Source organism: Delphinus delphis, chromosome 3 (assembly GCF_949987515.2).
Source record: "Delphinus delphis chromosome 3, mDelDel1.2, whole genome shotgun sequence".
NCBI classification, from domain to species: domain Eukaryota; kingdom Metazoa; phylum Chordata; class Mammalia; order Artiodactyla; family Delphinidae; genus Delphinus; species Delphinus delphis.
The window spans coordinates 36,061,765-36,085,557 of NC_082685.1; positions in this window are offsets into that span (position 1 = coordinate 36,061,765).

Sequence of the window (23,793 nt, forward strand, 5' to 3'; positions counted from 1 at the left end):
GGGGACACGGGTTCGAGCCCTGGTCTGGGAAGATCCCACATGCCGCGGAGCAACTAAGCCCGTGCGCCACAACTGCTGAGCCTGCGCTCTAGAGCCCACGAGCCACAACTACTGAGCTCGTGTGCCACGGCTACTAAAGCCCGCACGCCTAGAGCGCATGCTCCGCAACAAGAGAAGCCACCGCGATGAGAAGCCTGCGCACCACAACGAAGAGTAGCCCCCGCTGGCCCCAACTAGAGAAAGCCCTGCACAACAACAAAGAACCAAAGCAGCCAAAAATAAATAAATTAAATTTTTAAAAAAAAAAGAGCCTTGGATTCCAGTTCTAGCTTTGCCATTCTCTGTGTGACCTTGGGTAAGTCACATACTCTCTCCAGACCATGGTTGAGATGCTCAATAACTTGCCAAGGTCACAGAGTTTATAAGTGGCAAAGCTCAGGATTTGAACCCACTCAGTTCAGAGTCACGAAATGTAATCACCGTAAATGTAAACAATCTTTAATATGTGTTTCCATTACTCTTCTAAGACCCTCCACCAACCAAGCTACCAGATCTAGGTGAGTCACAGGATGGCGATCTATTTGCGTTGGCTAATATCTTTAAGAAACTCCAGTGATGGACAGCAAATAAGAATGAAAGTAAGTGAGTGAAGAGTTGCATAGACTTGTTTAAATGTGAAGGGCAAAGAAGAGGTAGGAAGGCCCTCTCCTCAGCTACGCATCATTTGGCCTAACATTGCATCCTTAGGTTTTTTTTCCTCAGTCATGTGACACTTGTGATTCATGCCTCAAAATAAGAGGAGTCTTAAAAGCTTTTGATGTGAAAATGAAGCTGCCCAGTGGTTTTTCAGATTGATTGATTTTTTAAGTCCTTATTGAATTTGTTACAATATCACTTCTATTTTATATTTTGGTTTTTTGGCCACAAGGCATGTGGGATCTTAGCTCCCTGACCAGGGGTGGAACCCGCACCCCATGCATTGGAAGGCGAAGTCTTAACCACTGGACCGCCAGGGAAGTCCCTAGATTTATTTTTAGCAGAAAAGCTTTTTTTAAAAAAGAATGAAACCTTGCATAGAATGCCAGCATATAGAATAGCATCAGCTGGTGTCCATTATGTACTGCTCCGGCATAATAACGATGATGAAGGTAAGAACGCAGCAGCTGGGCTTCCCTGGTGGCGCAGTGGTTGAGAGTCCGCCTGCCGATGCAGGGGACACGGGTTCGTGCCCCGGTCCGGGAGGGTCCCACATGCCGCGGAGCGGCTGGGCCCATGGGCCATGGCCGCTGAGCCTGCGCGTCCAGAGCCTGTGCTCCACAACGGGAGAGGCCGCGACAGTGAGAGGCCCGCGTACCGCAAAAAAAAAAAAAAAAAGAACGCAGCGGCTAATCCTTTCTGAGAACTTCCTGCATGCCAGGCACAATTTATTCTAAGACCTGACCCACGGTAACTCATGGAAGCCTTACAACAACTCTAGGAGGAGACTGAGGCTCAGAGATGTTAAGTAATTTGCTCAAGGTCACAGAGCTTAGCCGGAGGCTGCCTCCAAGGCCCACAGCCTTTCCGCTCTACTGCTCTGCTCTCCACCCCAGTCCCCTCCAGACGGCCAGGGTAAAAGGAAGGAGCAGCTTATTGCAGATGAGAGCCACAGTGATACAGAGCCATACCTTTGCCACTTATGATTCCCAGTCATATTGAAACCCCAGTTTGATTTTACTATCCACACAGACTTCTCTTCTAACTGACAGTGACTAGGCCTGTCATTGTACCTCAGTCTTAGCTAATCTGTCTTTGAGGTGTTTCAGTGGGTCTTTCAAAGAGATAGTCGTGTCTCCCTCAAAAAATAAATTAGAAGTCAGAATATCCCCAATGTTACTCTCCAAATTGGGTGAAAGTCTGTCCAGAGTGGTTAGAAACAGACCCTAATCCACTGGATTTATATACATAAAAGAGGATCTGCAGTGATCCCAGGAAGAAAGGGGCCCAGCTGCCCACGAGGCCTCTTCAGGCAACCTCAGGCTCTGGGAACCCAGGCAGAAAAGAAAGCCACTAGCCAGGAAGAAACATACTGGTCTGCTCTCTGGTTTGCCTGGGACAACACAGAAGCTGTTTAATTTGCATGATTAAGCCAGGGCTGATGGTACAATTAGTGATAGGTTAAACGTCTCCAGAGCTTTATTCTCTTTACACTTTACTAATAAAATGTAACTTTTAAATAGAACATGGATCTTAACCATTAAGCTTCTAGAGAGTTGAACCAGAACAGATTTCTCAACCTTGGCATTATTGATATCTGGGGCTGGATGATTCTTTGCTGTGGGAGCTGTCCTGGGCACTGGAGGATGATTAGAAGTAGTTCTGGCCTCTAAGCATTCCAGGCCATTAGCATGATCCTTCACTCCCCCAGTTTGTGACAATCAAAAATACCTCTGCGTGTTGCTAAATATCCCCCAGAGGACAAAATAAATCCCAGTGAGAACACTGAGTTAGGTGATTTCAGAGATGCCATTTAGTTATCATCCTATGATCCCTATGATATCTGAGATAAGTTTTAAATGAAAACTTCAGCCCAGGGACTTTCCTGGTGGTCCAGTGGTTAAGACTCCATGCTTTCATTGCCGAGGACGCGAGTTCGATCCGTGGTCAGGGAACTAAGATCTCCCAAGCCATGGGGCACGGCCAAAAAAAGAAAGAAAGGAAAGTTTAGCTCAATATATTTTTCCTACTGCTAAACTTTGTCTGGAGGTCCTGGTTCATAGGTCGAGGCCAACATCATAGTGGTTTGCCTTCACTCCAGTTGCTCCTGGCTACTGGACCTCAAGTTAGTTCCTAAAAGCGTATAGTTTAATAATCCTGCAGAGATCAGCCTCTCTCACCACCTCCTGTCGCTTCCAACTCCCTTCTCTCAACATATCTCCTCTTCCCACAAAGGCGAAACTAGAAAACAAATGAAAATAAATGTCAAGTATCTTGGCTGAGTCAGTGTAACCCACCCAGGCAGCCTTTCTCATATCAAGGGGCATTATTTATTTCTTACTTTGTTTTTTTCCATTGTCTTTTTCTAAACAATTTTCTCTAGTAATTACTACTTATTTATTTAAGGGCTTAAGTCACATCCTGTGTGTAAGTGTGGGTGTTAAGAATTCAAACCCCGTAATCAGACCACAGCCCAGGTTTGAATACCTGCCCATCCATCCACCCACTAGTTTCAGGATGTTGGGTAATTTCCTGAGACTCGTAGCTGCAGTTTTATTATCCACAAAATGGAGACAGTAGTAGTGCCGGCTCCACATGGTGGCTGTGAGAATTTAATAAAATATGTATGTGAAGTATTCAGCAAAATGCTGTGCATATAGCAAGCATTCAGTACACGCTCTTCCCACTATCATCATCACGATTATAATTATTTTTAATGATCACTTCATTCCCTATCCTCCAATTTCCACTAGAAGTATCTGGAAGTAATGACTTCGGGCAGCCAGGGGATTGCTTCAGGAACTTTTGAAGAAATAAACATTTTTTAAAAGCAATTAAAACTTATCCCACCATACCTTTCTATCACTCTGAGACCACCAGCCAAGAAGGCCATAGGATATCCACAGTGAACTCAGCCAGAACCCGAAACCAGGAAGTCCCAAAAGACAACCCCCGCCCCCCGGAAGTCCTCCAAATCACTCTTCCCTCTTTCTTTTCATAGCCACCTACGTAGGACCTCCCCCTCACTCCCTCCACCTTTCCTTTTCCAAAAGTAGCTCCTGCCATTATTTGAAGTGGCTACACTTGAGTTCAGAATGACAGGAAAGAAAAGATCTTGTCTCCTTGGTGATACTTACTTGCTCAGCAGGTGAAAAGCAAAGACTTGCAAGAAAGAGGTGAAACTCTGGTGCAGCCAGAGTAATTACAGCCCCTTTCTCATCACCCAGCGTTAACTCCTTGCTGCCTGTGTCCAGAATGAAGGGAACAGCCCTTTGGGATTTAAGGGTTCAAAAGACTTACTGACTTTTTTCTTTTTTTTTTAATTAATTAATTTATTTTTGGCTGTGTTGGGTCTTCGTTGCTGTTTGCGGGCTTTCTCTAGTTGCAGCAAGCGGCGGCTACTCTTCATTGTGGTGCGCGGGCTTCTCATTGTGGTGGCTTCTCTTGTTGCGGAGCACGGGCTCTAGGCATGCGGGCTTCAGTAGTTGTGGCTTGCGGGCTCTAGAGCACAGGCTCAGTAGTTGTGGCGCACGGGCTTAGTTGCTCTGCAGCATGTGGGATTTTCCCAGACCAGGGCTCAAACCCGTGTCCCCTGCATTGACAGATGGATTCTTAACCTCTGTGCCACCAGGGAAGTCCCTGACCTTTTTTCTTAATCAACACAGATTGAAGTGTTTACCATGGAGTCCTTTTTTCTGTGTAGGTGACCAGCAGTGAGTGGTCTGGGTAATGGGTTTTTCTATGTATACTTAGTATGACATATAGCATCATGCTTACACCCTCAGTCTGGAAATGTACACGCCTGGGTTTGAATCCCAGCTTGGCTGTTTACTAGCTGTGAGAAAAGGATTGTCACTTCACATGTTTCAAGACATTCTCCTGTCCATTAGCACAGGTGGTCCCCATGCTACCTAAGCCTTGGGAGACCAGGAGGAGATAGCATTAAACCCATTAGACACAGAGTCAGAGAGGTTGCCAGTTGCTCGAGATTACTTATTAGTCTGTAATGGATTGGAGAATAACTCTGGCAAGTTATTTGATCTGTTTGAGCTTCAGTTTTCATATCTGTATTTCTTCTGCATAGGGTTGTTCTAATGATTCAGTTTGTAAACAGTGTGACATACTTAGCTCAAACCCTGGCATCTAATAGGTATTCAATAAATAGTTCTGAAAATAATGGCTATTTAGATGACAATAATTGGGGTCTATGCAGAGAGTATATGAAAAGAGCCCAGGATTAGCAATTAGGAGACCTAAGTCCCCAGATCTGTCCCTAAATGTTATCTTGAGTGACTATCTCAACCTCTGCAGCATAGTTTCCTATCAGGCTAAAATGGAGTTACTATTATTTGCCTCTAATTGCTTTGAAAAATGGTGAAAGTCTCAACTGAGCTCTAGGGAAGAAAGGAACCTCGAAAAATGTAAAGTGCAGAACAGATTTAACCACTAGTAATGTTCTCATTCTTTGCTTGCTGCTGTTGTTACGGTGGCCTTTGATCCTGGTAGTGGCATTTGACAGGCTCACTACACATGGGCTCTTCTAGCACATTCCTAGACAAGGAGAGACTGCCAGAAACCATTGCTGAAGCTAACTCAAGGCTGAGTCAGGGTTAGAACCCAAGTCTGTGACCTCAATCTAGTTTCTTTCTCACTCACCGAGTGGGAGAGGTCCTACAGAGTACTGGACCTTGGACGGAGGCTAGAACTATTGACTAATGGCATTCACAAAATGAGAGGCATTCGATGATTCTGTGTAGCCCTTCTGATTGCTAAATTTACAGAAGCGTTTCTTCAGAGCTGTTTGTCTTTCCTTCCTTTTCTCTCTCTTCAGGGTAAGGAGCGTTCAGCTGCTGACAGCCGGCGATGGGCTTACCCCATGAACAGTTCATAAGCGTGACTGCTCCCAGCAGAGCTGCTTGTGCAAGCCTGGTAGAGGGCTCAGTCCAGCAATGGAGGCAGCCGAGATTGCCTGCAAAATAAACATGCAGCTTCTTAATGGTCATTACTGTACATTGAATAGCTCCCCGACGGAGGCTGGGGCAAGGGAAGTGAGGACGGGGGAGGTCGTTTCCATTCCATGACTTTATAAAGTCCCATTGAGATGGGAACCGAGTCAGAGAGCTGGCCAGGGATGGTGACCTGCCAAAGCAGGTCAGTGACATGTCTGGGGATGGAGGTCAGACAAAGGTCCAAAGACTTTCATCACTGCTACTCCTTCTGCAGAGCTCAGCTGGGAAAATGTACTGAGTGCAGGAACTCTTGATATTCCCAGGCTTCCTGTACTTGGCAGTTGCTGAAGTTGTTAAGTCACTTGAGGACAGGCGGTGCCAAGGTACCATCACCTAATTCAGCATCTATTTTGGGTTGAGGCCACAGGCCATTGCTATACTGATTACAGAAGAGAAAAATCAATCTAGTACTAGGATTGTTCAGTATTAGAAAAAAAAACAGACCAGAGGTGAACCCATTACCCATCAGGAATTTGAAGGAACTCTCAAGGAAAAGACGATTTTTCAACATGGCTCCATAGAGCAGAGCCAGGGCCAGTAAGTGGAGATCATGGCAAGATGACCCACGTTTGGAAAATTGACAGTTCAGTGGTCCAAAATGGAGTGGAATGCTTTGTGAGGTGACAAGTTCCTCACTTGAGGTGTCCAGACATGGAGTGGTTTACAAACTGTTCTGGGTAGCCTTAGGGTTCTCTTGAAGTTCAAGGAAATCACAGCTGGTGTAGAAATTAGCATTGAAGTTGGCCCTGAACAAAAATCATACTTGGTCAAAATTACTTTTGAGGGCTTCCCTGGTGGCACAGTGGTTAAGAATCTGCCTGCCAACGCAGGGGACATGGGTTCAAGCCCTGGTCCGGGAAGATCCCACATGCCACAGAGCAACTAAGCCCGTGAGCCACAGCTACTGAGCCTGTGCTCTAGAGCCTGCGAGCCACAACTACAGAAGCTTGCGCACCTAGAGCCCATGCTCCGCAACAAGAGAAGCCACTGCAGTGAGAAGCCCGCTCACCACAACTAGAGAAAGCCCACTCGCAGCAACAAAGACCCAACACAGCCAAAAATAAAATTAAAAAAAATACTTTTGAGAATCCTTTAAATTGTCCATAAAAAGCTATATATAAATATGATTTTATTTTTCACCTTGGACAGTTAAGGCTGGGTTGCCTCTGGAAACCATGTTGAAAATGGGTCTTTACACACTGGAATCACTTTCAGTGGGGTGAGGTGCTTGAGGATTGGAGGGGTCGCAGCTGTTCACCTCTCTCATCAGGGCACGTGCTCAGTGAGTGGGTGGGATGCAAGAGGACCCACCTGCATTATTTAACTTAATGTACATTTCTGTGTACATGAGGTGTGGCACATATGGTTGAGTGTGCCAATTTAAAATTAGATATGCTGCTTATTTGTGAATCTCACAGGATGAGGGCAGGGGTGAAATCTGGGCCCACCCATCTTTGCTACAATTTCAAAGGCTCTTCCTATCTCTGTCTTACATATCAGAGGTTTTTTTCCCAGATATATTGGGGTATAATTTGAATATAACGAAATTTATCCATTTTAGATATACAATCTGATTTTTAATAATTGCATTTTTTTTAATTGGGGTATAGTTGCTTTACAATGTTGTGTTAGTTTCTGCTGTACAGTGATGTATATCAGCTATATGTATACATACATCACCTCCTTTTTGGATTTCCCTCCCATTCAGGCCACCACAGAGCACTGAGTAGAGCTCCCTGCACTACACAACAGGTTCTATTTTACATATAGCAGCGTATATATGTCAATCCCAGTCTCTCAACTCATCCCATCCCCCACTTCTCCCCTTGGTGTCCATACGCTTGTTCTCCACCTCTGCGTCTCCACCTCTGCCCTGCAAACAGGCTCATCTGTATGAGCCTTTTCTATATTCCATTTTTCTATATTCCACATATATGCATTAATATACAATGTTTGTTTTTCTCCTTCTGACTTACTTCACTCTGTATGACAGTCTTTAGATCCATCCACGTCTCAACAAATGACCCAAGTTTGTTCCTTTTTATGGCTGAGTAATATTCCATTGTATATATGTACCACATCTTCTTTATCCATTCCTCTGTTGATGGACATTGAGGTTGACCTGGCTATTGTAAACAGTGCTGCAATGATCATTAGGGTGCATGTGTCTCTTTGAATTATGGTTTTCTCAGGGTATGTGTCCAGTAGTGGAATTGCTGGGTCATATGGTAGTTCTATATTTAGTTTTTTAAGGAACCTCCACACAGTTCTCTATAGTGGCTGTATCAATTTGCATTCCCACCAACAGGGCAAAAGGGTTCCCTTTTCTCCACACGCTCTCCAGCATTTGTTGTTCGTAGATTTTTTGGTGATGGCCATTCTGACCGGTGTGAGTTGATACCTCATTGTAGTTTTGATTTGCATTTCTCTAATAATTAGTGATGTTGAGCGTCTTTTCATGTGCCTCTTGGCCTTCTGTATGTCTTCTTTGGAGAAATGTCTATTTAGGTCTTCTGCCCATTTTTTGGTAATTGCATATTGTTCTGTAACCATCACCACCATCAAGATATAGAACATTGCTATCACCACCAAAAGTTTCCTTGTGCCCAGGCCTCTTTACAGTCAATCCTTTCCTCTTAACCTTAGTCATTGGAAACCACTGATCTGCTTTCTGTCTCTACAGTTTTCCCTTTTTTGAAATTGCGTATAAATTGAATTATATGATGTCTAACAGTCTTTTGTGTTTGACTTCTTTTACTCAGCATGTCTTGAGATGCAGTCACATTGTTGTTTATCGATAGTTCCTTTTTATGGCTAACAGTCCACAGTATCAGCATATGACAACTTTTCTTTTTAGATTTTTTTTATTGAATTATAGTTGAGTCACAATATCATGTTAGTTTCAGGTATATAGCACAGCAATTCAGTTATACATATATATATGTACATATGTGTGTGTGTATATATATTCTTCTGCAGATTCTCTTCCCTTGTGGGTATAGGTATACAAAATATAGAGTACAGTTCCCTGTGCTATAGAGTAGGTCCTTGTTGTTTATCTATTTTATATATAGTAGTGTGTATATGTTAATCCCAACCTCCTAACTTATCCCTCCCTCCACCCTGACAACTTTTTTATCTATTCACCTGTTGATGGACATTTCAGTGGTTTCCAGTTTTTTGACTATTATAAATAATGTTCCTATAAATATATACATTCAAGTCTTTGGATGAACATGTTTTCTTTTTCATTTTTTAATTAATTTTTATTGGGGTATAGTTGATTTACAAAATGTGTCAGTTTCTGCTGTACCGCAAAGTGAATCAGTCATACATATACATATATCTATTCTATTTTAGATTCCATTCCCATATAGGTCACTACAGAGTATTGAGTAGAATTCCCTGTGCTATACAGTAGGTTCTTATTAGTTATCTATTTTTTAATGGCTGAAACATTTATATTAACATATTTCCATACAAATAACCCAAAGAAACTTTAGTATTAGTTGTTTTTTTGTTTGTTTTTTTATACTGCAGCTTCTTATTAGTCATCAATTTTATACACATCAGTGTATACATGTCAATCCCAATCGCCCAATTCAGCACACCACCATCCCCACCCCACCGTGGTTTTCCCCCCTTGGTGTCCATACATTTGTTCTCTACATCTGTGTCTCAACTTCTGCCCTGCAAACTGGTTCATCTGTACCATTTTTCTAGATTCCCCATACATGCGTTAATATACGATATTTCTTTTTCTCATTCTGACTTACTTCACGCTGCATGACAGTCTTTAGATCCATCCACATCTCAACAAATGACTCAGTTTCGTTCCTTTTTATGGCTAATATTCCATTGTATATATGTACCACATCTTCTTTATCCATTCGGCTGTCGATGGGCATTTAGGTTGCTTCCATGACCTGGCTATTGTAAATAGTGCTGCAATGAACATTGGGGTGCATGTGTCTTTTTGAATTACGGTTTTCTCTGGGTATATGCCCAGTAGTGGGATTGCTAGATCATATGGTAATTCTATTTTTAGTTTTTTAAGGAACCTCCGTACTGTTCTCCATAGTGGCTGTATCAATTTACATTCCCACCAACAGTGCAAGAAGGTTTCCGTTTTCCACACCCTCTCCAGCAGTTGTTGTTTGTAGATTTTCCGATGATGCCCATTCTAACTGGTGTGAGGTGATACCTCATTGTAGTTTTGATTTGCATTTCTCTAATGATTAGTGATGTTGAGCAGCTTTTCACGTGCTTCTTGGCCATCTGTATGTCTTCTTTGGAGAAATGTCTATTTAGGTCTTCTGCCCATTTTTGGATTGGGTTGTTTGTTTCCTTAATATTGAGCTGCATGAGCTGTTTATACATTTTGGAGATTAATCCTTTGTCCATTGCTTCATTTGCAAATATTTTCTCCCATTCTGAGGGTTGTCTTTTTGTCTTATTTATGCTTTCCTTTGCTGTGCAAAAGCTTTGAAGTTTCATTAGGTCCCATTTATTTATTTTTGTTTTTATTTCCATTACTCTAGGAGGTGGATCAAAAAAGATCTTGCTGTGGTTTATGTCAAAGAGTGTTCTTCCTATGTTTTCCTCTAAGAGTTTGATAGTGCCCAGTCTTACATTTAGGTCTCTAATCCATTTTAAGTTTATTTTTGTGTATGGTGTTAGGGAGTGCTCTAATTTCATTCTTTTACATGTAGATGTTCAGTTTTTACAGCACCATTATTGAAGAGACTGTCTTTTCTCCATTGTATATCTTTGCCTCCTTTGTCATAGATTAGTTGACCATAGGTGCGTGGGTTTATCTCTGGGATTTCCATCTTGTTCCATTGATCTATGTTTCTGCTTTTGTGCCAGTACCATATTGTCTTGATTACTGTAGCTTTGTAGTATAGTCTGAAGTCAGGGCCTCTGATTCCTCCAGCTCCCTTTTTTTCCCCTCAAGACTGCTTTGGCTATTCGGGGTCTTTTTATCTCCATACAAATTTTAAAATGGTTTGTTCTAGTTGTGTAAAAAATGCTATTGGTAATTTGATAAGGATTGCATTGAATCTGTAGATTGGTTTGGGTAGTATAGTCATTTTCACAATATTGATTCTTCCAATCCAAGAACATGGTATATCTCTCCATCTGTTGGTATCATCTTTAATTTCTTTCATCAGTGTCTTATAGCTTTCGGCATACAGGTCTTTTGTCCCCCTAGGTAGGTTCATTCCTAGGTATTTTATTCTTTTTTGTTGCAATGGTAAATGGGAGTGTTTCCATAATTTCTCTTTTAGATTTTCATCACTAGTGTATAGGAATGCAAGAGATTTCTGTGCATTAATTTTGTATCCTGCAACTTTACCAAATTCATTGATTAACTCTAGGAGTTTTCTGGTGGCATTTTTAGGATTCTCTATGTATAGTATCATGTCATCTGCAAACAGTGACAGTTTTACTTCTTCTTTTCCAATTTGTATTCCTTTTATTTCTTTTTCTTCTCTGACTGCTGTGGCTAGGACTTCCAAAACTATGTTGAATAATAGTGGTGAGAGTTGACATCCTTGTCTCATTCCTGATCTTAGAGGAAATGCTTTCAGTTTTTCACCATTGAGAATGATGTTTGCTGTGGGTGTGTCATATATGGCCTTTATTATGTTGAGGTAGGTTCCCTCTATGCCCACTTTCTGGAGAGTTTTTATCATAAATGGGTGTTGAATTTTGTCAAAGCTTTTTCTGCATCTATTGAGATGATCATAGGGTTTTTATTCTTCAGTTTGTTAATATGGTGTATCACATTGATTGATTTGCGTATATTGAAGAATCCTTGCATCTCTCGGATAAATCCCACTTGATCATGGTGTATGATCCTTTCAATGTGTTGTTGGATTCTGTTTGCTAGTATTTTATTGAGGATTTTTGCATCTATATTCATCAGTGATATTGATCTGTAATTTTCTTTTTTTGTAATGTCTTTGTCTGGTTTTGGTATCAGGGTGATGGTGGCATCACAGAATGAGTTTGGGAGTGTTCCTTCCTGCGCAGTTTTTTGGAAGAGTTTGAGAAGGATGGGTGTTAGCTCTTCTCTAAATGTTTGATAGAATTCAACTGTGAAGCCATCTGGTCCTGGACTTTCGTTTGTTGGAAGATTTTTTTTTTTTTTTTTTTTTGGCTGTGTTGGGTCTTCGTTTCTGTGCGAGGGCTTTCTCTCGTTGCGGCAAGCGGGGGACACTCTTCATCGCGGTGTGCGGGCCTCTCACTGTCGCGGCCTCTCGTGTTGCGGAGCACAGGCTCCAGACGCGCAGGCTCAGCAGTTATGGATTATGGGCCCCGTTGCTCCGTGACATGTGGGATTTTCCCAGACCAGGGCTTGAACCCGTGTGCCCCGCATTGGCAGGCAGATTCTCAACCACTGCGCCACCAGGGAAGCCCCTGTTTGTTGGAAGATTTTTAATCACAGTTTCAGTTTCATTACTTGTGATTGGTCTGTTCATATTTTCTATTTTTTCCTGGTTCAGTCTTGAAAGGTTCTACCTTTCTAAGAATTTGTTCATTTCTTCCAGGTTCTCCATTTTATTGGCATAGTGTTGCTTGTAGTAGTCTATTAGGATGCTTTGTACTTCTGCAGTGTCTGTTGTAACTTCTTATTTTTCATTTCTAATTTTATAGATTTGAGTCCTCTCCCTCTTGATGAGTCTGGCTAATGGTTTATCAATTTTGTTTATCTTCTCTAAGAACCAGCTTTTAGTTTTATTGATCTTTGCTATTGTTTTTTTGTTTCTATTTCATTTATTTCTGCTCTGATCTTTATGATTTCTTTCCTTCTGCTAACCTTGGGTTTTGTTTGTTCTTCTTTCTCTAGTTCCTTTAGGTGTAAGGTTAGATTGTTTACTTGAGATTTTTCTTCTTTCTTGAGGTAGACTTGTATAGCTATAAACTTCCCTCTTAGAACTGCTTTTGCTGCATCCCATAGGTTTTGGTTCATCATGTTTTCATTGTCATTTGTCTCTAGGTATTTTTTGATTTCCTCTTTGATTTCTTCAGTGATCTCTTGGTTATTTAGAAACGTATTGTTTAGCCTCCATGTGTTTGTGTTTTTTACTTTTTTTTCCCTGTAATTCATTTCTAATCTCATAGTGTTGTGGTCAAAAAACGTTCTTGATATGATTTCAATTTTCTTAAATTTACTGATGCTTGATTTGTGACCCAAGATGTGATCTATCCTGGAGAATGTTCCATGCGCACTTGAGAAGAAAGTGTAATCTGCTGGTTTTGGATGGAATGTCCTATAAATATCAATTAAATCTTTCTCATCTATTGTGTCATTTAAAGCTTGTGTTTCCTTATTTATTTTCATTTTGGATGATCTATCCATTGGTGTAAGTGAGGTGTTAACGTCCCCCACTATTATTTTGTTACTGTCGATTTCCTCTTTTACAGCTGTTAGCAGTGGCCTTATGTATTGAGGTGCTCCTATGTTGGGTGCATATATATTTCTAATTGTTATGTCTTCTTCTAGGATTGATCCCTTGATCATTATGTAGTGTCCTTCCTTGTTTCTTGTAACATTCTTTATTTTAAAGTCTATTTTATCTGATACGAGTATTCCTACTCCAGCTTTGTTTTGATTTCCATTTGCATGGAATATTTTTTTCCATCCCCTCACTTTCAGTCTGTATGTGTCCCCAGGTCTGAAGTGGGTCTCTTGTAGACAGCATATATATGGGTCTTGTTTTTGTATCCACTCAGCAAGCCTGTGTCTTTTGGTTGGAGCATTTAATCCATTCATGTTTAACATATTATCGATATGTATGTTCCTGTGACCATTTTCTTAATTGTTTGGGGTTTGTTTTTGTAGGTCCTTTTCTTCTCTTGTGTTTCCCACTTAGAGAAGTTCCTTTAGCATTTCTTGTAGAGCTGGTTTGGTGGTGCTGAATTCTCTTAGCTTTTGCTTGTCTGTAAAACTTTTGATTTCTCCATTGAATCTGAATGAGATCCTTGCCGGGTAGATTAATCTTGGTTGTAAGTTCTTCCCTTTCATCACTTTAAGTATATCATGCCACTCCCTTCTGGTTTGTAGAGTTTCTGCTGAGAAATCAGCTGTTAACCTTATGGGAGTTCCCTTGTATGTTATTTGTCATTTTTCCCTTGCTGCTTTCAATAATTTTTCTTTGTCTTTAATTTTTGCCAATTTGATTACTATGTGTCTTGCCATGTTTCTCCTTGGGTTTATCCTGTATGGGACTCACTGCACTTCCTGGACTTGGGTGGATCTTTCTTTTCCCATGTTAGGGAAGTTTTCGACTATAATCTCTTCAGATATTTTCTCTGGTCCTTTCTCCCTCTCTTCTCCTTTTGGGACCGCTATAATGTGAATGTTGTTGCATTTAATGTTGTCCCAGAGGTCTCTTAGGCTGTCTTCATTTCTTTCCATTCTTTTTTCTTATTATCTTCCACAGCAGTAAATTCCACCATTCTGTCTTCCAGATCACTTATCCGTTCTTCTGCCTCAGTTAATCTGCTATTGATTCCTTCTAGTGTAGTTTTCATTTCAGTTATTGTATTGTTCATCTCTGTTTGTTTGTTCTTTAATTCTTCTAGGTCTTTGTTAAACATTTTTTGCATCTTCTCGATCTTTGCCTCCATTCTTTTTCTGAGGTCCTGGATCATCTTCACTATCATTATTCTGAATACTTTTTCAGGAAGGTTGCCTTTCTCCGCTTCATTTAGTTGTTTTTCTGGGGTTTTATCTTGTTCCTTCATCTGATATATAGCCCTCTGCCTTTTCATCTTGTCTGTCTTTCTGTGAATGTGGTTTTGTTCCACAAGTTGCAGGATTGTAGTTCTTCTTGCTTCTGCTGTCTGCCTTCTGGTGGATGAGGCTGTCTAAGAGGCTTGATGGGAGGGACTGGTGGTGGGTAGAGTGGACTGTTGCTCTGTTGGGAAGAGCTCAGTAAAACTTTAATCCACTTGACTGTTGATGTGTGGGGCTGGGTTCCCTCCCTGTTGGGTGTTTGGCCTGATGCAACCCAACACTGGAGCCTACCTGGGCTCTTTGGTGAGACTAATGACAGACTCTGGGAGGGCTCACGTCAAGGAGTACTTCTCAGAAGTTCTGCTGCCAGTGTCCTTGTCCCCACAGTGAGCCACAGCCCCCGCCCACCTCTGCAGGAGACCCTCCAACACTAGCAGGTAGGTCTGGTTCAGTCTCCCCTGGGGTCACTGCTCCTTCCCCTAGGTCCCTATGCGCACACTACTTTGTGTGTGGCCTCCAAGAGTGGAGTCTCTCTTTCCCCCAGTCCTGTCAGAGTCCTGCAATCAATTCCCACTAGGCTTCAAAGTCTGATTCTCTAGGAATTCCTCCTCCTGTTGCAGACCCCCAGGTTTGGAAGCCTGACGTGGGGCTCAGAACCTTCACTCCATTGGGTGGCCTTCTGTGGTATAAGTGTTCTCCAGTCTGTGAGTCACCCACCCAGCAGTTATGGGATTTGATTTTACTGTGATTGCACCCCTCCTACCATCTCATTGTGGCTTCTCCTTTGGAGATGGATGTGGGATGGATGTCTTTGGATGTGGGTATCATTTTTGGTGAGTTCCAGTGTCTTCCTGTCGATGATTGTCCAGCAGCTAGTTGTGATTCTGGTGTTCTCGCAAGAGGGAGTGAGAGCACATCCTTCTACTCCGCCATCTTGGTTCCTCTCTCAGTTATCTATTTTATACATAGCAGTGTCTATATGTCAATCCCAATCTCCCAATTTATCCCTCCCTCACCTTCCCCCCCTTGGTAAATATAAGTTTCTTTTCTATATCTGTGACTCTATTTCTGTTTTGTAAATAGTTTCATTTGTACCATTTTTTATATTCCATGTATAAGTGATATTGTATGATATTTGTCTTTCTCTGACTAATTCATTTAGTATGACAGTCTCTAGGTCCATCCATGTCACTGTAAAAGGCATTATTTCATTCTTTTTTATGGCTGAGTAATATTCTATTGTATATATGTACCACATCTTCTTTATCCATTCCTCCATCAATGGATATTTAGGTTGTTTCCATGTCCTGGCTATTGTAAATAATGCTGCTATGAACATTGGGGTACATGTATCTTTTCAAATTATGGTTTTCTCCAGATATATGCCCAGGAGTGGGATTGCTGGATCATATGGTAGCTCTATTTTTAGTTTTTTAAGGAACCTCCATACTGTTCTCCATAGTGGCTGTTTCCAGTTTTTGACTATTATGAACAATGTTACTGTAAATATACATATTCAAGTCTTTGGATGAATACATGTTTTCTTTTCTGTTGGGTAAATACAAGTCTTTGGATGAACACATATTTTCTTTTCTGTTGGGTAAATACTAGTTTTCTGAAGTGGGATGTATGGTTTTATGGCAAGTATCTGTTTAACTTTACAAGAAACTGCCAAACTCTTTCAAGCCAACTGTCTATTTTGCACTCATATTGGCACTGTATGAGAGTCCCACTTATTCCAAATTCATCCCAACGCTTGATATTGTCACTCTTTTTAATTTTAGCCAACTTAATGTGTATGTGTAAGTGGTTTCAATCTTCATTCCTCTGATACTTAATGGTATCAAGCACATTTACATGTGCTTATTGGCCATTCATTTTATCTTCTTTTGTGAAGTATCTGTTCAAATATTTTGTAGACTTTCTAAATTAGGTTGCTTCTCTTGTTATAATTGAGTTTTTTATTCTTGATACACCACTTTGTCAGATATATGTTTTGCAAACATTTCCTGTAAGAGGATAACTTGCCTTTTGGTTTTCTCTATGTCTTTTAAAATACAAAAGGTGTTACCCTTGATATCATCTAATTTATGAATTAATTTCTTTTATAGTTGGTGTTTTTGGAATCCAAAGAAATTTTTACTTAACTCAAGATCATGATATTTTCTCCTACTTTCTCTTGTGGAATTTTGTTGCTGTTGTTTCAGCTCTTACATTTTGGTATACAATTCATTTCAAATTAATTTTCATGTATAGTGTAAAGTAATAGTCAAGGTTTGCTTTTTTGCACACAGATATCCAATTATTCCAGCATCAGTGGTCAAAGAGACTATCCTTTCCCCATTGAATTACCTTGGTGTCTTTGTCAAAATCAGTTGACCACATGAGTCTATATCTAGGTTCTCTTTTCAATTCCATTTATCTAGCTGTCTGTATTTATGCCAATACTTCACTGTCTTAATTACTTTATGTTTACAGTAAGTCTTGAATTCAGGCAGCATAAGTCCTTCAAACTTGATATTCTTTTTCAAGATTGTTTTATTTATTCCAGGACTTTTGCACTTCCACATAAATTTTTAAAATTAACTTGAAGAAATTAAGTTTCTTCAAAAATATCTGGTTATGATTTTGATTGTGATCTCATTGAATCTATAGATCAACTTGGGGAAAATTCCATCCTAACAATATTGTCTTCCAATCTATGAACACAGTATAACTCTCCATTAATTTAGATATTCTTTAATTTGTCTCAGCAGTGTTTTGCTGTTATCAGTGTACAGGTCTTATACATCTTTCATTAGATTTGTTCTTAGTATTTTTATGACATTATAAATAGATTTGTTATTTTAATGCTATTTTTCAGTTGTTCATTGATAATGAACAGAAATACAATTGACTGTTACATATTGACTTTGTATTCTGCAACTTTTTAAGGCACCTATTAATTCTACTGCCTTTCAGGATTTTCTATATGTATACTACATGTTGTATGCAAATAAAGATATTTTTATATCTTGCTTTTACCTCTGTATGACTTTTAGTTATTTTTCTTGCCTTATTGACCTACATAGTTCTACAAATACAATATTGAATAAAAGTTGTGAGAGTGGATATCCTTGCTTTGTTTCTGTTCTTAGGGGAAAGCATTCAGTCTTTCACCATTGAGTATGACGTTAGTTGTAAGGTTTGTGTAGATATCCTTACTGGGTTGAGGAAGATCCTATCTATGCCTAGTTTTCTGAGAGTTTTTATCATAAATGCAAGTTGAATTTCATCAAATAATTTTTTCTGCTTCTACTAAAATTATCACATGTGTTTTCTCCTTTATTCCATTAATATGGGGAGTCAAACTAATTTTGAATGTTAAATCCAACCTTTGCTTCATAAAATAAATCCTAAATGGTTGTAATACACTGCCCTTTTTATACATTACTGGATTTTATTTACAAACATTTTGTTAAGGATTTTTAACTTATGTTCATGAAGAAAATTGGTATGTAGTTTCCTTTTCTTGTGATGTGTTCACCTAGTAATACTGGACTTATAAAATAATTTGAAAATAATTCCCTTTTCTTCTGTTTCTAAAGAAGATTGTATCAGATTGTTCTTATTTTTCCTTAAATGTTAGAATCCACCAGTGCACCCATCTGTGCCTGGTTCTTCTTTGTAAGGAGATTTTTATTTTAATTCAACTTTTTAATTGACCTAAGGTTATTCATTTTTTCCTGTTTCTTCTTGTGTCCATTTTAATTATTTATGTCTTTCAAAGGATTGGCTCACTTTTAGTGGTTAAACTTATCATCATAAAGTAGTACATGACATTCCGTTACTATCCTTTCATGTCTGTAAGATGTGCAGTGCTTAGTGATATTCATATTTTGTGTATTGTATCTTCTTCAGCAATCAAATAGGGTATATTAATTTTATTGACCTTTTCAAAACTGACCTTTTGGTTTCATTTTTTCTTGTTCTGTGTCCAGTTTTTATTTTATTGATTTCTAGACTTATCTTTATTGTCTTCCTCATTCTGTTACCTTGGCTTTAATTTGGTCTTTTTCTTAAGGTAGAAACCTAGATCCTTGATTTTTAAAATTTTTTTTCCTTTTTTAATTATCATTTAATTTGAAATAATTTTTTTTTCTTCTTTAGCCCACAGATTATTTAGAAGTACATTATTTAATTTCCAAATAATTGAGACTTTCATGAATACCTTATTCATATTGATTTTTAACTTAATTCCATTTTGGTCAGAGGATATACTCTGTATGATTTCAGACTTTTAAGACTTACTGAGATTTGTTTTACAACCTAACATATTCTGGTGTGCACATACCCTTGAAAAGAATGTGTATGCTAGCAGTTGTTAGGTATAGTTCTATAAATGTCAGTCAGATAAATGTGATAATAGTGTTCAGATCTTCTTTGTCTTTACTAATTTTTTGTCTATCTTTGCCAGTTGCTGAAAGAAAGTTTTTAAATCTCTAACTATAATTGTGGAATTGTCTATTTTCCTATTTAACTATGTAAAAGCTGTAAAATCCTGTAATTTCATTTATTCTCCTACTTACATCTTTATGCTGTTCTTATATTTATGACATCTACCTACATAAAAATCCCAGAAGGCAATGCTGTTGTTTTTTCTCTATACAAGCACATGTATTTTAAACAAATTAAGAAGAAAAAGGCCAAAAAAATAGTCTTTTATACATTTACATAGATATTCACCACTTCTGATGCTTTCAGTCCTTTCTGGGGATTTGAGTTTCCATCTTGTATCATTTTGCTTTAGCCTGAAGTTCCTTTAGTGTTTCTTATAGTGCAGATCTGGTAGCAACAAGTTTTCATAGTTTTCTTTTATCTGAAAATGTCTGTTTTGCTTTATTCATGAAGAATTATTTTTGCTGCTTATATAATTCTGTTGACTTTTTAAAAACTCTTTGAGGATGTTTTAATCTTTTCTGGCCTTTAATCAAATCATCATTCCTTTATATGTAATGTGTCATTTTTCTCTGATTTCTTTCAAGATTTGCTCTTTTCCTTGGCTTTTCATAGTCACTGACACATGTATGTGTCTCTGGCCTTTTTCATATTTATTCTTCTTGTGGTTTATTGAGCATCTTGAATATGTAAATTTATGTCTTGTATCAAATTCAGGAAGCTTTAGGTCACTACTTATTTACATATTTTTTGTACTCTATTATCTCATTTTTGTCCCCCTGGAGTTTCAATAAAATATATGTTAAACTCTTTTATATTATCTAGCAAGCCTCTGAGGCTCTACTCATCTTCTTTCTGTTCTTCACATTGGATAATTTCTATTCATCTATCTTAAGATTCACTTTTTCCTCTGTCATTTCCATTCTTCAGTTAAATCCATCCAGTGAATATTTTATTGCAGATATTTTATTTTTGGTTATAGAACATTAATTTTGTGCATTTTTACTGTTCCCATACCTGTGCTGAGATGTTTACTCTTTTTACCCATTGCAAGCATATTTTCTTTTATATCATTGAAGGTAGATATAATAACTGTTAAATTTCATGTCTGCTAATTCTAAAATCTGGGTCATCTTGGATTCATCTTAGCTGATGGTCTCTTCCTTTGAGAACTGGTCACATTTTCCTGGGTCATATACATTGAATATCCTGGACATTTTGAATGTTAAGCATGGAGACTCTGGATCCTATTATTTTTCTACAAGATATAGCTTTTTTTCTTTTAGTAGGCATTTAACTTTGTTGGAAGTAGACTACAAACTTTTCTCCTTGGGAAGCAGCTTCTATCTCAATTCAGATATTTTTTGTTTGTTTTTAGTTGATCTTCTTGGATCTGTTCCATGTATGCATAGTTCAGAGGTTAGTCAGAGATGTGGAAAGACAGAAGTTAAGGATCCCCTCTCTGGCTCTTTGCCTTCTGGAGTTATTCCTCTTTCTTTCTATAGAGAGTATGATTTCCCCAAGACTTAGTCCTCTGGTTACCAATGCCACAAAAACAGATGTTGTTTTTTTTTCCACTAGCACCCCCATCAACTGCTCTTCAACAGCTGCACAGGTCTCTCCAGCACAACCTCCTCCACTTCTACATCTTATCTTTTCAGTACTAAAATTATCTCCATTGATAGAGAACCTTGTTAACACATAAATTTTTTACTTGTCTCAGGCTCTCCTAAGGTTAGATTTATCAAAACTCCATTCCTTAAGTACTCCTTTATCAATTACACCTTCTTCTTTATTTTTGATCTACTTCTCATTTGAGTGCCTTCTCTAGTGTTTATTTGTTATCCAAATCCTACCATCTAAATCCTAACTCATTTCCCACCATGAAACCATCATCCATTCTATTCCAAGTTGACATCGAATCCTTCAAGTAAGGTTTTCCTAGAATTTCAGTGGTTACATCACTTATAGCGTCTTAGATTATTATTAACCTTTTGAAGTAAAGGTGGTTTTTTCCCTCATTATTGGCTTAAACACCATGGCCACAAGAAATATGTCTTATATAGTTATTTTTTATCCTCCACAATAATTAAGGGCAGACAGACCAAGATTAAATCTAGATTCTGCTATGTATTTACTATATATTTCTGACAAGTTACTTTATAACTTCAGCATCCTAATATTTTAAATTTACTTAATAATACCTGACTTATGAGACTACTTTAGGATAAATAAAATTATTTCCCTAGCACACTCTCCTATTCTTTATGAGTGTTTTATACCTTCTTTATCCTCAAACTCCCAACACCTTCTGATGCTTCTTCACTTTCAAGCCAATGAATTTTTGCTTCTTATTGCACTGAGAAAACTGTGAACTCAGTAGCCATAAGAAGGAAACTTCCACACATTTCCACCAACAAATCTACCTCCCCACCTACCTCTGTGCCCATTTTCTCTATTTTTCTTCTTGTTAAATGTCAATGCTCTGACCTAAGGCACTTCCTTCACTCTTGTATATGAAGTCTTGTACTTGTGTACTTTTCTACTTACGGACATTGTTTCTGCAATTACTCCCTCTCTCCTAGGTCTTCAGTTTTCCACCTCTACTCAATCGTTCCCATCAACATGCCAACATGCTATAACAACTCCCCTCCTTAAAACAAAAAAACTTCTCCTGATTTACATACTTTCCATTGTCCTACTCCCTAACACTTGTCTGGGCTCACTCTCTCATTCCCTTGCCACCCATTTTCTGCTACATCAATATAATCAGGCTCTTGTATCTATCATTCAATGAGAACATTTCTTGTTAAGAGCTCCATAATGGCAAATCCAATGCTTATTATCACTCTTTATTCTTTATTTTCTTCACTGCCTTCCAGGAGTCTGTTCTCCCTTGGTTCTCCTCCTACTTTATTAGCCACTCTTTTTCAATTTCCCAGTATTCATTTCTTAGGACACTTCTCTGCACCTGCTGTCTAGATGATCTCATATTATCCCCTGGCTTTAAATACTATCTACACATTGATGACTTGAAAATGTATATCTCCAACTTAGATCTCTCCCCCAGATTCCAGATTCAAATACCAAGCTCTCGACAGGTCATCTCCACTTGGATAATTAATGATAATCTCAAAACTACATATCCAAAACTGAACTCCTGGCCTCATCTCCCAAGCCAGTTCTTTCCATAGTCTTCCCATCTCGATATATAATTACTCCATCTTTTCAGTTGCTTATGACAAATACTACTCTCTGGTCCTTGAATTCTCTTTCTCTTTTACCTCACATTCAGTACATCAGGAAATCCTCTGGGCTCTTCTAAGTATATCTATAATCTGACCATCTGTCATCTCCATCACTAACTCACTGATCTAAACCATGATAATCTCTCAAGTGGCAATATTATTTCAGTAAACCCCAAACTGCGCTTCCTAGTTCTATTCTTTGCTCCAGCTACACTGATCTCCTTCTTTTGCTCAAAAATGCAAGCATGCTTCTGCTTTGGGGAATTACACTGGTTTTTCTCTTCCTGGAATTATCCTCTCTAAGATATCCCAATGGATTTACTCCCTTACTTCCAGTCTCTGTGTAAATGTCACTTTTCCCTAGAGGACTTTCCTGATCTTGCTGCATAAAATAGCAACCACACCCCCATAACCTAGTTCCCCTACCCTGCTTTATTTTGCTTCATAGCACTTACCACTGTCTGAACTATTACATAGTTGTTTCACACACACAATATACACACACACCCACACACACACAGGGACAGGGATTTTGTTTTGCTTTGTTTTGTTTTTACTGCTATAGTCCCAGCACCTAAAACTATGCCTGACATACAACAAGCATCCAATAATTGTTATTGGATGGATGGATGAATAATATTGATACAGACTGAAGTCTTATCACAGTACCTGGAGTATAGTAAGCACTTAATAAATCATAAGTTTTATTATCAGGCACTTGATAAATATGTGTTGAATGAATGATTGAGTTTGTTCAAAAGTAGCAAAAGGAACTGTATCTATAATGAGCTATAATCGTCATCTGCCTCTTGATCTTGTGTCTCCCCTCCTGATCACTTCACCAGATTCCCCATCCAGATGCTGTGTGCCCAGGGCTCAGAAAGCCATTGCATCCCGCTCATGAAAGACACTTTTAGTGTAACAAGCCCCAAGTCAAACACTTGCAAAGATATCAGGAGCAGCTACCTGCTCACTTGCCAGAAAGCAACCCCTGTGCAAAGCCAAACTCACCCACAGAGGATCAACCCGGATGTGGCCATTATGACAGAAGGCTGGGTCAGGAACACATGGCTGCTCTGAACTTAAACATTAGAAACATTTTTTTAACATATTTATTGGAGTATAATTGCTTTACAAAGGTGTGTTAGTTTCTGCTTTATACCAACCCTCTTGCGTCTCCTTCCCATCCTCCCGATCACACCCCTCTAGGTGGTCACAAAGCACTGAGCTGATCTCCCTGTGTTATGCAGCTGCTTCGCACTAGCTGTCTATTTTACATTTGGTAGTGTATGTATGTCCATGCTGCTCTCTCACTTCGTCCCAGCTTACCATTCCCCTACCCATGTCCTCAAGTCCATTCTCTACGTCTGCATCTTTGTTCCTGTCCTGCCCATAGGTTGTTCAGAACCACTTTTTTCTTTTTTTTAAGATTCCATATATATGTGTTAGCATACGGTACTTGTTTTTCTCTTTCTGATGTACTATACTCTGTATGACAGACTCTAGGTCCATCCACCTCACTACAAGTAACTCAATTTCATTTCTTTTTATGGCTGAGTAATATTCGATTGCATATATGTGCCACATCTTCTTTATCCGTTCATCTGTCGATGGACACTTAGGTTGCTTCCACGTCCTGGTTATTGTCAATAGA